The sequence below is a fragment of the Taudactylus pleione genome, unplaced genomic scaffold (genome assembly GCF_031769625.1).
Source record: "Taudactylus pleione unplaced genomic scaffold, aTauple2 ptg003615l, whole genome shotgun sequence".
Lineage (NCBI taxonomy): Eukaryota > Metazoa > Chordata > Amphibia > Anura > Myobatrachidae > Taudactylus > Taudactylus pleione.
The window spans coordinates 93,824-105,771 of record NW_028287951.1 but is presented as its reverse complement, the minus strand read 5'-3'; the positions used below and the strand labels follow the sequence as shown (position 1 = coordinate 105,771).

The following is an 11,948-nucleotide window of genomic DNA, read 5'->3' as shown; positions in this document are numbered from 1 at the left end:
ATGCACTTTGCCGCTGGATAAAATCCCTTCTTGGCATTTCTTGCCAACAAGAAAAAGCACATGGCCCATATGGTGATCAAACCCATGACCTTGGCGTTATTAGCACCACACTCTAACCAACTGAGCAAACCGGCCAAACATAAAAGCATCAGCAAACACAAAAATGCCAAATGTACCTAAAACAGGAGAGCATTCAGTATTTCAAAGATCAGCAATATTGAGTAGAGGAAGACTCTCTAATAATGGGTTCCATGGTGTAATGGTGAGCACTTTGGACTTTGAATCCAGTAATCTGATTTCAAATCTTGGTGGGACCTAACTTTGTTCAATTTCCTTAAAGTTGAATTTTAGGATAGCTTATCTATATTTAAACTTTGTATAAATCCCATCATCTTCAGTGGTTTCTTTACTCCAAACTAATTTTGAAACTGTTTCAAATCAGTTTTCAACTGGAGAGATGTTTGTCAAACATTTGGAAATAGGAAAAGTTGCAATAAGAATGCAGTGATCCATCACTTGTGCTATGGTTTTAAGATATTCTGGTTTTAAGAATTTTCTTCTTCAGTGTGCACTAATGAGAGTAAAGGTCTGTTCTTCTTCTCGTCTTAAAACTTAGTCCCCCATAGTAGATTCAATCACCAAATAAATGTCCTGATTGATTAATTAGCCTTAGCATTTCTTAGATTTGCCATATTGCTATATTTGAGAAAAAGTTTTCTATGTATGCCATATAGAGAAATGCTGCATCAGCCAAAGGATGACATTTTTGTTTATTCCTAACATGGATTTAAAAATTCTCTGTTTTGTATGTGTCTATGATGTTCTCTTGCAAGTTTCAAGGGCTGCTAACTGTAGCCAATGCATTCATCCCACACTTCATGCACTTTGCCGCTGGATAAAATCCCTTCTTGGCATTTCTTGTAGGACAACAAGAAAAAGCACATGGCCCGTATGGGGATCGAACACATGACCTTGGTGTTATTAGCACAACGCTCTAACCAACTGAGCTAACCGGCCAAACATAAAAGCATCAGCAAACACAAAAATGCCAAATGTACCTAAAACAGGAGAACATTCAGTATTTCAAAGATCAGCAATATTGAGTAGAGGAAGACTCTCTAATAATGAGTACCATGGTGTAATGGTGAGCACTTTGGACTTTGAATCCAGTATTCTGATTTCAAATCTTGGTGAGACCTAACTTTGTTCAATTTCCTTAAAGTTGAATTTTAGGATAGCTTATCTATATTTAAACTTTGTATAAATCCCATCATCTTCAGTGGTTTTTTTACTCCAAACTAATTTTGAAGCTGTTTCAAATCAGTTTTCAACTGGAGAGATGTTTGTCAAACATTTGGAATTAGGAAAAGTTGCAATAAGAATGCAGTGATCCATCACTTGTGCTATGGTTTTAAGATATTCTGGTTTTAAGAATTGTCTTCTTCAGTGTGCACTAATGAGAGTAAAGGTCTGTTCTTCTTCTCTTCTTAAAACTTAGTCCCCCATAGTAGATTCAATCACCAAATAAATGTCCTGATTGATTAATTAGCCTTAGCATTTCTTAGATTTGCCATATTGCTATATTTGAGAAAAAGTTTTCTATGTATGCCATATAGAGAAATGCTGCATCAGCCAAAGGATGACATTTTTGTTTATTCCTAACATGGATTTAAAAATTCTCTGTTTTGTATGTGTCTATGATGTTCTCTAGCAAGTTTCAAGGGCTGCTAGCTGTAGCCAATGCATTCATCCCACACTTCATGCACTTTGCCGCTGGATAAAATCCCTTCTTGGCATTTCTTGTAGGACAACAAGAAAAAGCACATCGCCGGTATGGGGATCAAACACATGACCTTGGCGTTATTAGCACCACGCTCTAACCAACTGAGCTAACCGGCCAAACATAAAAGCATCAGCAAACACAAAAATGCCAAATGTACCTAAAACAGGAGAGCATTCAGTATTTCAAAGATCAGCAATATTGAGTAGAGGAAGACTCTCTAATAATGGGTTCCATGGTGTAATGGTGAGCACTTTGGACTTTGAATCCAGTATTCTGATTTCAAATCTTGGTGAGACCTAACTTTGTTCAATTTCCTTAAAGTTGAATTTTAGGATAGCTTATCTATATTTAAACTTTGTATAAATCCCATCATCTTCAGTGGTTTTTTTACTCCAAACTAATTTTGAAGCTGTTTCAAATCAGTTTTCAACTGGAGAGATGTTTGTCAAACATTTGGAAATAGGAAAAGTTGCAATAAGAATGCAGTGATCCATCACTTGTGCTATGGTTTTAAGATATTCTGGTTTTAAGAATTTTCTTCTTCAGTGTGCACTAATGAGAGTAAAGGTCTGTTCTTCTTCTCTTCTTAAAACTTAGTCCCCCATAGTAGATTCAATCACCAAATAAATGTCCTGATTGATTAATTTGCCATAGCATTTCTTAGATTTGCCATATTGCTATATTTGAGAAAAAGTTTTCTATGTATGCCATATAGAGAAATGCTGCATCAGCCAAAGGATGACATTTTTGTTTATTCCTAACATGAATTTAAAAATTCTCTGTTATGTATGTGTCTATGATGTTCTCTAGCAAGTTTCAAGGGCTGCTAACTGTAGCCAATGCATTCATCCCACACTTCATGCACTTTGCCGCTGGATAAAATCCCTTCTTGGCATTTCTTGTAGGACAACAAGAAAAAAGCACATGACCTTGGTGTTATTAGCTCAACGCTCTAACCAACTGAGCTAACCGGCCAAACATAAATGCATCAGCAAACACAAAAATGCCAAATGTACCTAAAACAGGAGAACATTCAGTATTTCAAAGATCAGCAATATTGAGTAGAGGAAGACTCTCTTATAATGGGTTCCATGGTGTAATGGTGAGCACTTTGGACTTTGAATCCAGTATTCTGATTTCAAATCTTGGTGAGACCTAACTTTGTTCAATTTCCTTAAAGTTGAATTTTAGGATAGCTTATCTATATTTAAACTTTGTATAAATCCCATCATCTTCAGTGGTTTTTTTACTCCAAACTAATTTTGAAGCTGTTTCAAATCAGTTTTCAACTGGAGAGATGTTTGTCAAACATTTGGAATTAGGAAAAGTTGCAATAAGAATGCAGTGATCCATCACTTGTGCTATGGTTTTAAGATATTCTGGTTTTAAGAATTTTCTTCTTCAGTGTGCACTAATGAGAGTAAAGGTCTGTTCTTCTTCTCTTCTTAAAACTTAGTCCCCCATAGTAGATTCAATCACCAAATAAATGTCCTGATTGATTAATTAGCCTTAGCATTTCTTAGATTTGCCATATTGCTATATTTGAGAAAAAGTTTTCTATGTATGCCATATAGAGAAATGCTGCATCAGCCAAAGGATGACATTTTTGTTTATTCCTAACATGGATTTAAAAATTCTCTGTTTTGGATGTGTCTATGATGTTCTCTAGCAAGTTTCAAGGGCTGCTAACTGTAGCCAATGCATTCATCCCACACTTCATGCACTTTGCCGCTGGATAAAATCCCTTCTTGGCATTTCTTGTAGGACAACAAGAAAAAAGCACATGGCCCGTATGGGGATCGAACACATGACCTTGGTATTATTAGCTCAACGCTCTAACCAACTGAGCTAACCGGCCAAACATAAATGCATCACCAAACACAAAAATGCCAAATGTACCTAAAACAGGAGAACATTCAGTATTTCAAAGATCAGCAATATTGAGTAGAGGAAGACTCTCTAATAATGGGTTCCATGGTGTAATGGTGAGCACTTTGGACTTTGAATCCAGTATTCTGATTTCAAATCTTGGTGAGACCTAACTTTGTTCAATTTCCTTAAAGTTGAATTTTAGGATAGCTTATCTATATTTAAACTTTGTATAAATCCCATCATATTCAGTGGTTTTTTTACTCCAAACTAATTTTGAAGCTGTTTCAAATCAGTTTTCAACTGGAGAGATGTTTGTCAAACATTTGGAATTAGGAAAAGTTGCAATAAGAATGCAGTGATCCATCACTTGTGCTATGGTTTTAAGATATTCTGGTTTTAAGAATTTTCTTCTTCAGTGTGCACTAATGAGAGTAAAGGTCTGTTCTTCTTCTCTTCTTAAAACTTAGTCCCCCATAGTAGATTCAATCACCAAATAAATGTCCTGATTGATTAATTAGCCTTAGCATTTCTTAGATTTGCCATATTGCTATATTTGAGAAAAAGTTTTCTATGTATGCCATATAGAGAAATGCTGCATCAGCCAAAGGATGACATTTTTGTTTATTCCTAACATGGATTTAAAAATTCTCTGTTTTGTATGTGTCTATGATGTTCTCTAGCAAGTTTCAAGGGCTGCTAACTGTAGCCAATGCATTAATCCCACACTTCATGCACTTTGCCGCTGGATAAAATCCCTTCTTGGCATTTCTTGTAGGACAACAAGAAAAAGCACATCGCCCGTATAGGGATCGAACACATGACCTTGGTGTTATTAGCTCAACGCTCTAACCAACTGAGCTAACCGGCCAAACGTAAATGCATCACCAAACACAAAAATGCCAAATGTACCTAAAACAGGAGAACATTCAGTATTTCAAAGATCAGCAATATTGAGTAGAGGAAGACTCTCTAATAATGAGTACCATGGTGTAATGGTGAGCACTTTGGACTTTGAATCCAGTATTCTGATTTTAAATCTTGGTGAGACCTAACTTTGTTCAATTTCCTTAAAGTTGAATTTTAGGATAGCTTATCTATATTTAAACTTTGTATAAATCCCATCATCTTCAGTGGTTTTTTCACTCCAAACTAATTTTGAAGCTGTTTCAAATCAGTTTTCAACTGGAGAGATGTTTGTCAAACATTTGGAATTAGGAAAAGTTGCAATAAGAATGCAGTGATCCATCACTTGTGCTATGGTTTTAAGATATTCTGGTTTTAAGAATTTTCTTCTTCAGTGTGCACTAATGAGAGTAAAGGTCTGTTCTTCTTCTCTTCTTAAAACTTAGTCCCCCATAGTAGATTCAATCACCAAATAAATGTCCTGATTGATTAATTAGCCTTAGCATTTCTTAGATTTGCCATATTGCTATATTTGAGAAAAAGTTTTCTATGTATGCCATATAGAGAAATGCTGCATCAGCCAAAGGATGACATTTTTGTTTATTCCTAACATGGATTTAAAAATTCTCTGTTTTGTATGTGTATATGATGTTCTCTAGCAAGTTTCAAGGGCTGCTAACTGTAGCCAATGCATTAATCCCACACTTCATGCACTTTGCCGCTGGATAAAATCCCTTCTTGGCATTTCTTGTAGGACAACAAGAAAAAAGCACATGACCTTGGTGTTATTAGCTCAACGCTCTAACCAACTGAGCTAACCGGCCAAACATAAATGCATCAGCAAACACAAAAATGCCAAATGTACCTAAAACAGGAGAACATTCAGTATTTCAAAGATCAGCAATATTGAGTAGAGGAAGACTCTCTTATAATGGGTTCCATGGTGTAATGGTGAGCACTTTGGACTTTGAATCCAGTATTCTGATTTCAAATCTTGGTGAGACCTAACTTTGTTCAATTTCCTTAAAGTTGAATTTTAGGATAGCTTATCTATATTTAAACTTTGTATAAATCCCATCATCTTCAGTGGTTTTTTTACTCCAAACTAATTTTGAAGCTGTTTCAAATCAGTTTTCAACTGGAGAGATGTTTGTCAAACATTTGGAATTAGGAAAAGTTGCAATAAGAATGCAGTGATCCATCACTTGTGCTATGGTTTTAAGATATTCTGGTTTTAAGAATTTTCTTCTTCAGTGTGCACTAATGAGAGTAAAGGTCTGTTCTTCTTCTCTTCTTAAAACTTAGTCCCCCATAGTAGATTCAATCACCAAATAAATGTCCTGATTGATTAATTAGCCTTAGCATTTCTTAGATTTGCCATATTGCTATATTTGAGAAAAAGTTTTCTATGTATGCCATATAGAGAAATGCTGCATCAGCCAAAGGATGACATTTTTGTTTATTCCTAACATGGATTTAAAAATTCTCTGTTTTGGATGTGTCTATGATGTTCTCTAGCAAGTTTCAAGGGCTGCTAACTGTAGCCAATGCATTCATCCCACACTTCATGCACTTTGCCGCTGGATAAAATCCCTTCTTGGCATTTCTTGTAGGACAACAAGAAAAAAGCACATGGCCCGTATGGGGATCGAACACATGACCTTGGTGTTATTAGCTCAACGCTCTAACCAACTGAGCTAACCGGCCAAACGTAAATGCATCACCAAACACAAAAATGCCAAATGTACCTAAAACAGGAGAACATTCAGTATTTCAAAGATCAGCAATATTGAGTAGAGGAAGACTCTCTAATAATGGGTTCCATGGTGTAATGGTGAGCACTTTGGACTTTGAATCCAGTATTCTGATTTCAAATCTTGGTGAGACCTAACTTTGTTCAATTTCCTTAAAGTTGAATTTTAGGATAGCTTATCTATATTTAAACTTTGTATAAATCCCATCATATTCAGTGGTTTTTTTACTCCAAACTAATTTTGAAGCTGTTTCAAATCAGTTTTCAACTGGAGAGATGTTTGTCAAACATTTGGAATTAGGAAAAGTTGCAATAAGAATGCAGTGATCCATCACTTGTGCTATGGTTTTAAGATATTCTGGTTTTAAGAATTTTCTTCTTCAGTGTGCACTAATGAGAGTAAAGGTCTGTTCTTCTTCTCTTCTTAAAACTTAGTCCCCCATAGTAGATTCAATCACCAAATAAATGTCCTGATTGATTAATTAGCCTTAGCATTTCTTAGATTTGCCATATTGCTATATTTGAGAAAAAGTTTTCTATGTATGCCATATAGAGAAATGCTGCATCAGCCAAAGGATGACATTTTTGTTTATTCCTAACATGGATTTAAAAATTCTCTGTTTTGTATGTGTCTATGATGTTCTCTAGCAAGTTTCAAGGGCTGCTAACTGTAGCCAATGCATTAATCCCACACTTCATGCACTTTGCCGCTGGATAAAATCCCTTCTTGGCATTTCTTGTAGGACAACAAGAAAAAGCACATCGCCCGTATGGGGATCGAACACATGACCTTGGTGTTATTAGCTCAACGCTCTAACCAACTGAGCTAACCGGCCAAACGTAAATGCATCACCAAACACAAAAATGCCAAATGTACCTAAAACAGGAGAACATTCAGTATTTCAAAGATCAGCAATATTGAGTAGAGGAAGACTCTCTAATAATGGGTTCCATGGTGTAATGGTGAGCACTTTGGACTTTGAATCCAGTATTCTGATTTCAAATCTTGGTGAGACCTAACTTTGTTCAATTTCCTTAAAGTTGAATTTTAGGATAGCTTATCTATATTTAAACTTTGTATAAATCCCATCATCTTCAGTGGTTTTTTTACTCCAAACTAATTTTGAAGCTGTTTCAAATCAGTTTTCAACTGGAGAGATGTTTGTCAAACATTTGGAATTAGGAAAAGTTGCAATAAGAATGCAGTGATCCATCACTTGTGCTATGGTTTTAAGATATTCTGGTTTTAAGAATTTTCTTCTTCAGTGTGCACTAATGAGAGTAAAGGTCTGTTCTTCTTCTCTTCTTAAAACTTAGTCCCCCATAGTAGATTCAATCACCAAATAAATGTCCTGATTGATTAATTAGCCTTAGCATTTCTTAGATTTGCCATATTGCTATATTTGAGAAAAAGTTTTCTATGTATGCCATATAGAGAAATGCTGCATCAGCCAAAGGATGACATTTTTGTTTATTCCTAACATGGATTTAAAAATTCTCTGTTTTGTATGTGTCTATTATGTTCTCTAGCAAGTTTCAAGGGCTGCTAACTGTAGCCAATGCATTCATCCCACACTTCATGCACTTTGCCGCTGGATAAAATCCCTTCTTGGCATTTCTTGTAGGACAACAAGAAAAAGCACATGGCCCGTATGGGGATCGAACACATGACCTTGGCATTATTAGCACCACGCTCTAACCAACTGAGCTAACCGGCCAAACATAAAAGCATCAGCAAACACAAAAATGCCAAATGTACCTAAAACAGGAGAACATTCAGTATTTCAAAGATCAGCAATATTGAGTAGAGGAAGACTCTCTAATAATGGGTTCCATGGTGTAATGGTGAGCACTTTGGACTTTGAATCCAGTAATCTGATTTCAAATCTTGGTGGGACCTAACTTTGTTCAATTTCCTTAAAGTTGAATTTTAGGATAGCTTATATATATTTAAACTTTGTATAAATCCCATCATCTTCAGTGGTTTTTTTACTCCAAACTAATTTTGAAGCTGTTTCAAATCAGTTTTCAACTAGAGAGATGTTTGTCAAACATTTGGAAATAGGAAAAGTTGCAATAAGAATGCAGTGATCCATCACTTGTGCTATGGTTTTAAGATATTCTGGTTTTAAGAATTTTCTTCTTCAGTGTGCACTAATGAGAGTAAAGGTCTGTTCTTCTTCTCGTCTTAAAACTTAGTCCCCCATAGTAGATTCAATCACCAAATAAATGTCCTGATTGATTAATTTGCCACAGCATTTCTTAGATTTGCCATATTGCTATATTTGAGAAAAAGTTTTCTATGTATGCCATATAGAGAAATGCTGCATCAGCCAAAGGATGACATTTTTGTTTATTCCTAACATGGATTTAAAAATTCTCTGTTTTGTATGTGTCTATGATGTTCTCTTGCAAGTTTCAAGGGCTGCTAACTGTAGCCAATGCATTCATCCCACACTTCATGCACTTTGCCGCTGGATAAAATCCCTTCTTGGCATTTCTTGTAGGACAACAAGAAAAAGCACATGGCCCGTATGGGGATCGAACACATGACCTTTGCGTTATTAGCACCACGCTCTAACCAACTGAGCTAACCGGCCAAACATAAAAGCATCAGCAAACACAAAAATGCCAAATGTACCTAAAACAGGAGAACATTCAGTATTTCAAAGATCAGCAATATTGAGTAGATGAAGACTCTCTAATAATGGGTTCCATGGCGTAATGGTGAGCACTTTGGACTTTGAATCCAGTAATCGGATTTCAAATCTTGGTGGGACCTAACTTTGTTCAATTTCCTTAAAGTTGAATTTTAGGATAGCTTATCTATATTTAAACTTTGTATAAATCCCATCATCTTCAGTGGTTTTTTTACTCCAAACTAATTTTGAAGCTGTTTCAAATCAGTTTTCAACTGGAGAGATGTTTGTCAAACATTTGGAAATAGGAAAAGTTGCAATAAGAATGCAGTGATCCATCACTTGTGCTATGGTTTTAAGATACTCTGGTTTTAAGAATTTTCTTCTTCAGTGTGCACTAATGAGAGTAAAGGTCTGTTCTTCTTCTCTTCTTAAAACTTAGTCCCCCATAGTAGATTCAATCACCAAATAAATGTCCTGATTGATTAATTAGCCTTAGCATTTCTTAGATTTGCCATATTGCTATATTTGAGAAAAAGTTTTCTATGTATGCCATATAGAGAAATGCTGCATCAGCCAAAGGATGACATTTTTGTTTATTCCTAACATGGATTTAAAAATTCTCTGTTTTGTATGTGTCTATGATGTTCTCTAGCAAGTTTCAAGGGCTGCTAACTGTAGCCAATGCATTCATCCCACACTTCATGCACTTTGCCGCTGGATAAAATCCCTTCTTGGCATTTCTTGCCAAGAAGAAAAAGCACATGGCCCATATGGGGATCAAACCCATGACCTTGGCGTTATTAGCACCACGCTCTAACCAACTGAGCAAACCGGCCAAACATAAAAGCATCAGCAAACACAAAAATGCCAAATGTACCTAAAACAGGAGAGCATTCAGTATTTCAAAGATCAGCAATATTGAGTAGAGGAAGACTCTCTAATAATGGGTTCCATGGTGTAATGGTGAGCACTTTGGACTTTGAATCCAGTAATCTGATTTCAAATCTTGGTGGGACCTAACTTTGTTCAATTTCCTTAAAGTTGAATTTTAGGATAGCTTATCTATATTTAAACTTTGTATAAATCCCATCATCTTCAGTGGTTTTTTTACTCCAAACTAATTTTGAAGCTGTTTCAAATCAGTTTTCAACTGGAGAGATGTTTGTCAAACATTTGGAAATAGGAAAAGTTGCAATAAGAATGCAGTGATCCATCACTTGTGCTATGGTTTTAAGATATTCTGGTTTTAAGAATTTTCTTCTTCAGTGTGCACTAATGAGAGTAAAGGTCTGTTCTTCTTCTCTTCTTAAAACTTAGTCCCCCATAGTAGATTCAATCACCAAATAAATGTCCTGATTGATTAATTAGCCTTAGCATTTCTTAGATTTGCCATATTGCTATATTTGAGAAAAAGTTTTCTATGTATGCCATATAGAGAAATGCTGCATCAGCCAAAGGATGACATTTTTGTTTATTCCTAACATGGATTTAAAAATTCTCTGTTTTGTATGTGTCTATTATGTTCTCTAGCAAGTTTCAAGGGCTGCTAACTGTAGCCAATGCATTCATCCCACACTTCATGCACTTTGCCGCTGGATAAAATCCCTTCTTGGCATTTCTTGTAGGACAACAAGAAAAAGCACATGGCCCGTATGGGGATCGAACACATGACCTTGGCATTATTAGCACCACGCTCTAACCAACTGAGCTAACCGGCCAAACATAAAAGCATCAGCAAACACAAAAATGCCAAATGTACCTAAAACAGGAGAACATTCAGTATTTCAAAGATCAGCAATATTGAGTAGAGGAAGACTCTCTAATAATGGGTTCCATGGTGTAATGGTGAGCACTTTGGACTTTGAATCCAGTAATCTGATTTCAAATCTTGGTGGGACCTAACTTTGTTCAATTTCCTTAAAGTTGAATTTTAGGATAGCTTATATATATTTAAACTTTGTATAAATCCCATCATCTTCAGTGGTTTTTTTACTCCAAACTAATTTTAAAGCTGTTTCAAATCAGTTTTCAACTAGAGAGATGTTTGTCAAACATTTGGAAATAGGAAAAGTTGCAATAAGAATGCAGTGATCCATCACTTGTGCTATGGTTTTAAGATATTCTGGTTTTAAGAATTTTCTTCTTCAGTGTGCACTAATGAGAGTAAAGGTCTGTTCTTCTTCTCGTCTTAAAACTTATTCCCCCATAGTAGATTCAATCACCAAATAAATGTCCTGATTGATTAATTTGCCACAGCATTTCTTAGATTTGCCATATTGCTATATTTGAGAAAAAGTTTTCTATGTATGCCATATAGAGAAATGCTGCATCAGCCAAAGGATGACATTTTTGTTTATTCCTAACATGGATTTAAAAATTCTCTGTTTTGTATGTGTCTATGATGTTCTCTTGCAAGTTTCAAGGGCTGCTAACTGTAGCCAATGCATTCATCCCACACTTCATGCACTTTGCCGCTGGATAAAATCCCTTCTTGGCATTTCTTGTAGGACAACAAGAAAAAGCACATGGCCCGTATGGGGATCGAACACATGACCTTGGCGTTATTAGCACCACGCTCTAACCAACTGAGCTAACCGGCCAAACATAAAAGGATCAGCAAACACAAAAATGCCAAATGTACCTAAAACAGGAGAACATTCAGTATTTCAAAGATCAGCAATATTGAGTAGATGAAGACTCTCTAATAATGGGTTCCATGGCGTAATGGTGAGCACTTTGGACTTTGAATCCAGTAATCGGATTTCAAATCTTGGTGGGACCTAACTTTGTTCAATTTCCTTAAAGTTGAATTTTAGGATAGCTTATCTATATTTAAACTTTGTATAAATCCCATCATCTTCAGTGGTTTTTTTACTCCAAACTAATTTTGAAGCTGTTTCAAATCAGTTTTCAACTGGAGAGATGTTTGTCAAACATTTGGAAATAGGAAAAGTTGCAATAAGAATGCAGTGATCCATCACTTGTGCTATGGTTT

The 11,948-nt window shown here is 35.8% G+C and overlaps 1 non-coding gene across 1 annotated transcript; it reads right to left on the bottom strand.

The window, feature by feature from the left end:
* Positions 1-11,479: 11,479 nt before the first annotated feature.
* Positions 11,480-11,553, bottom strand: TRNAI-AAU (transfer RNA isoleucine (anticodon AAU)). The gene has a single exon. It is a non-coding gene; the product is annotated as a tRNA-Ile (tRNA).
* Positions 11,554-11,948: the final 395 nt, after the last annotated feature.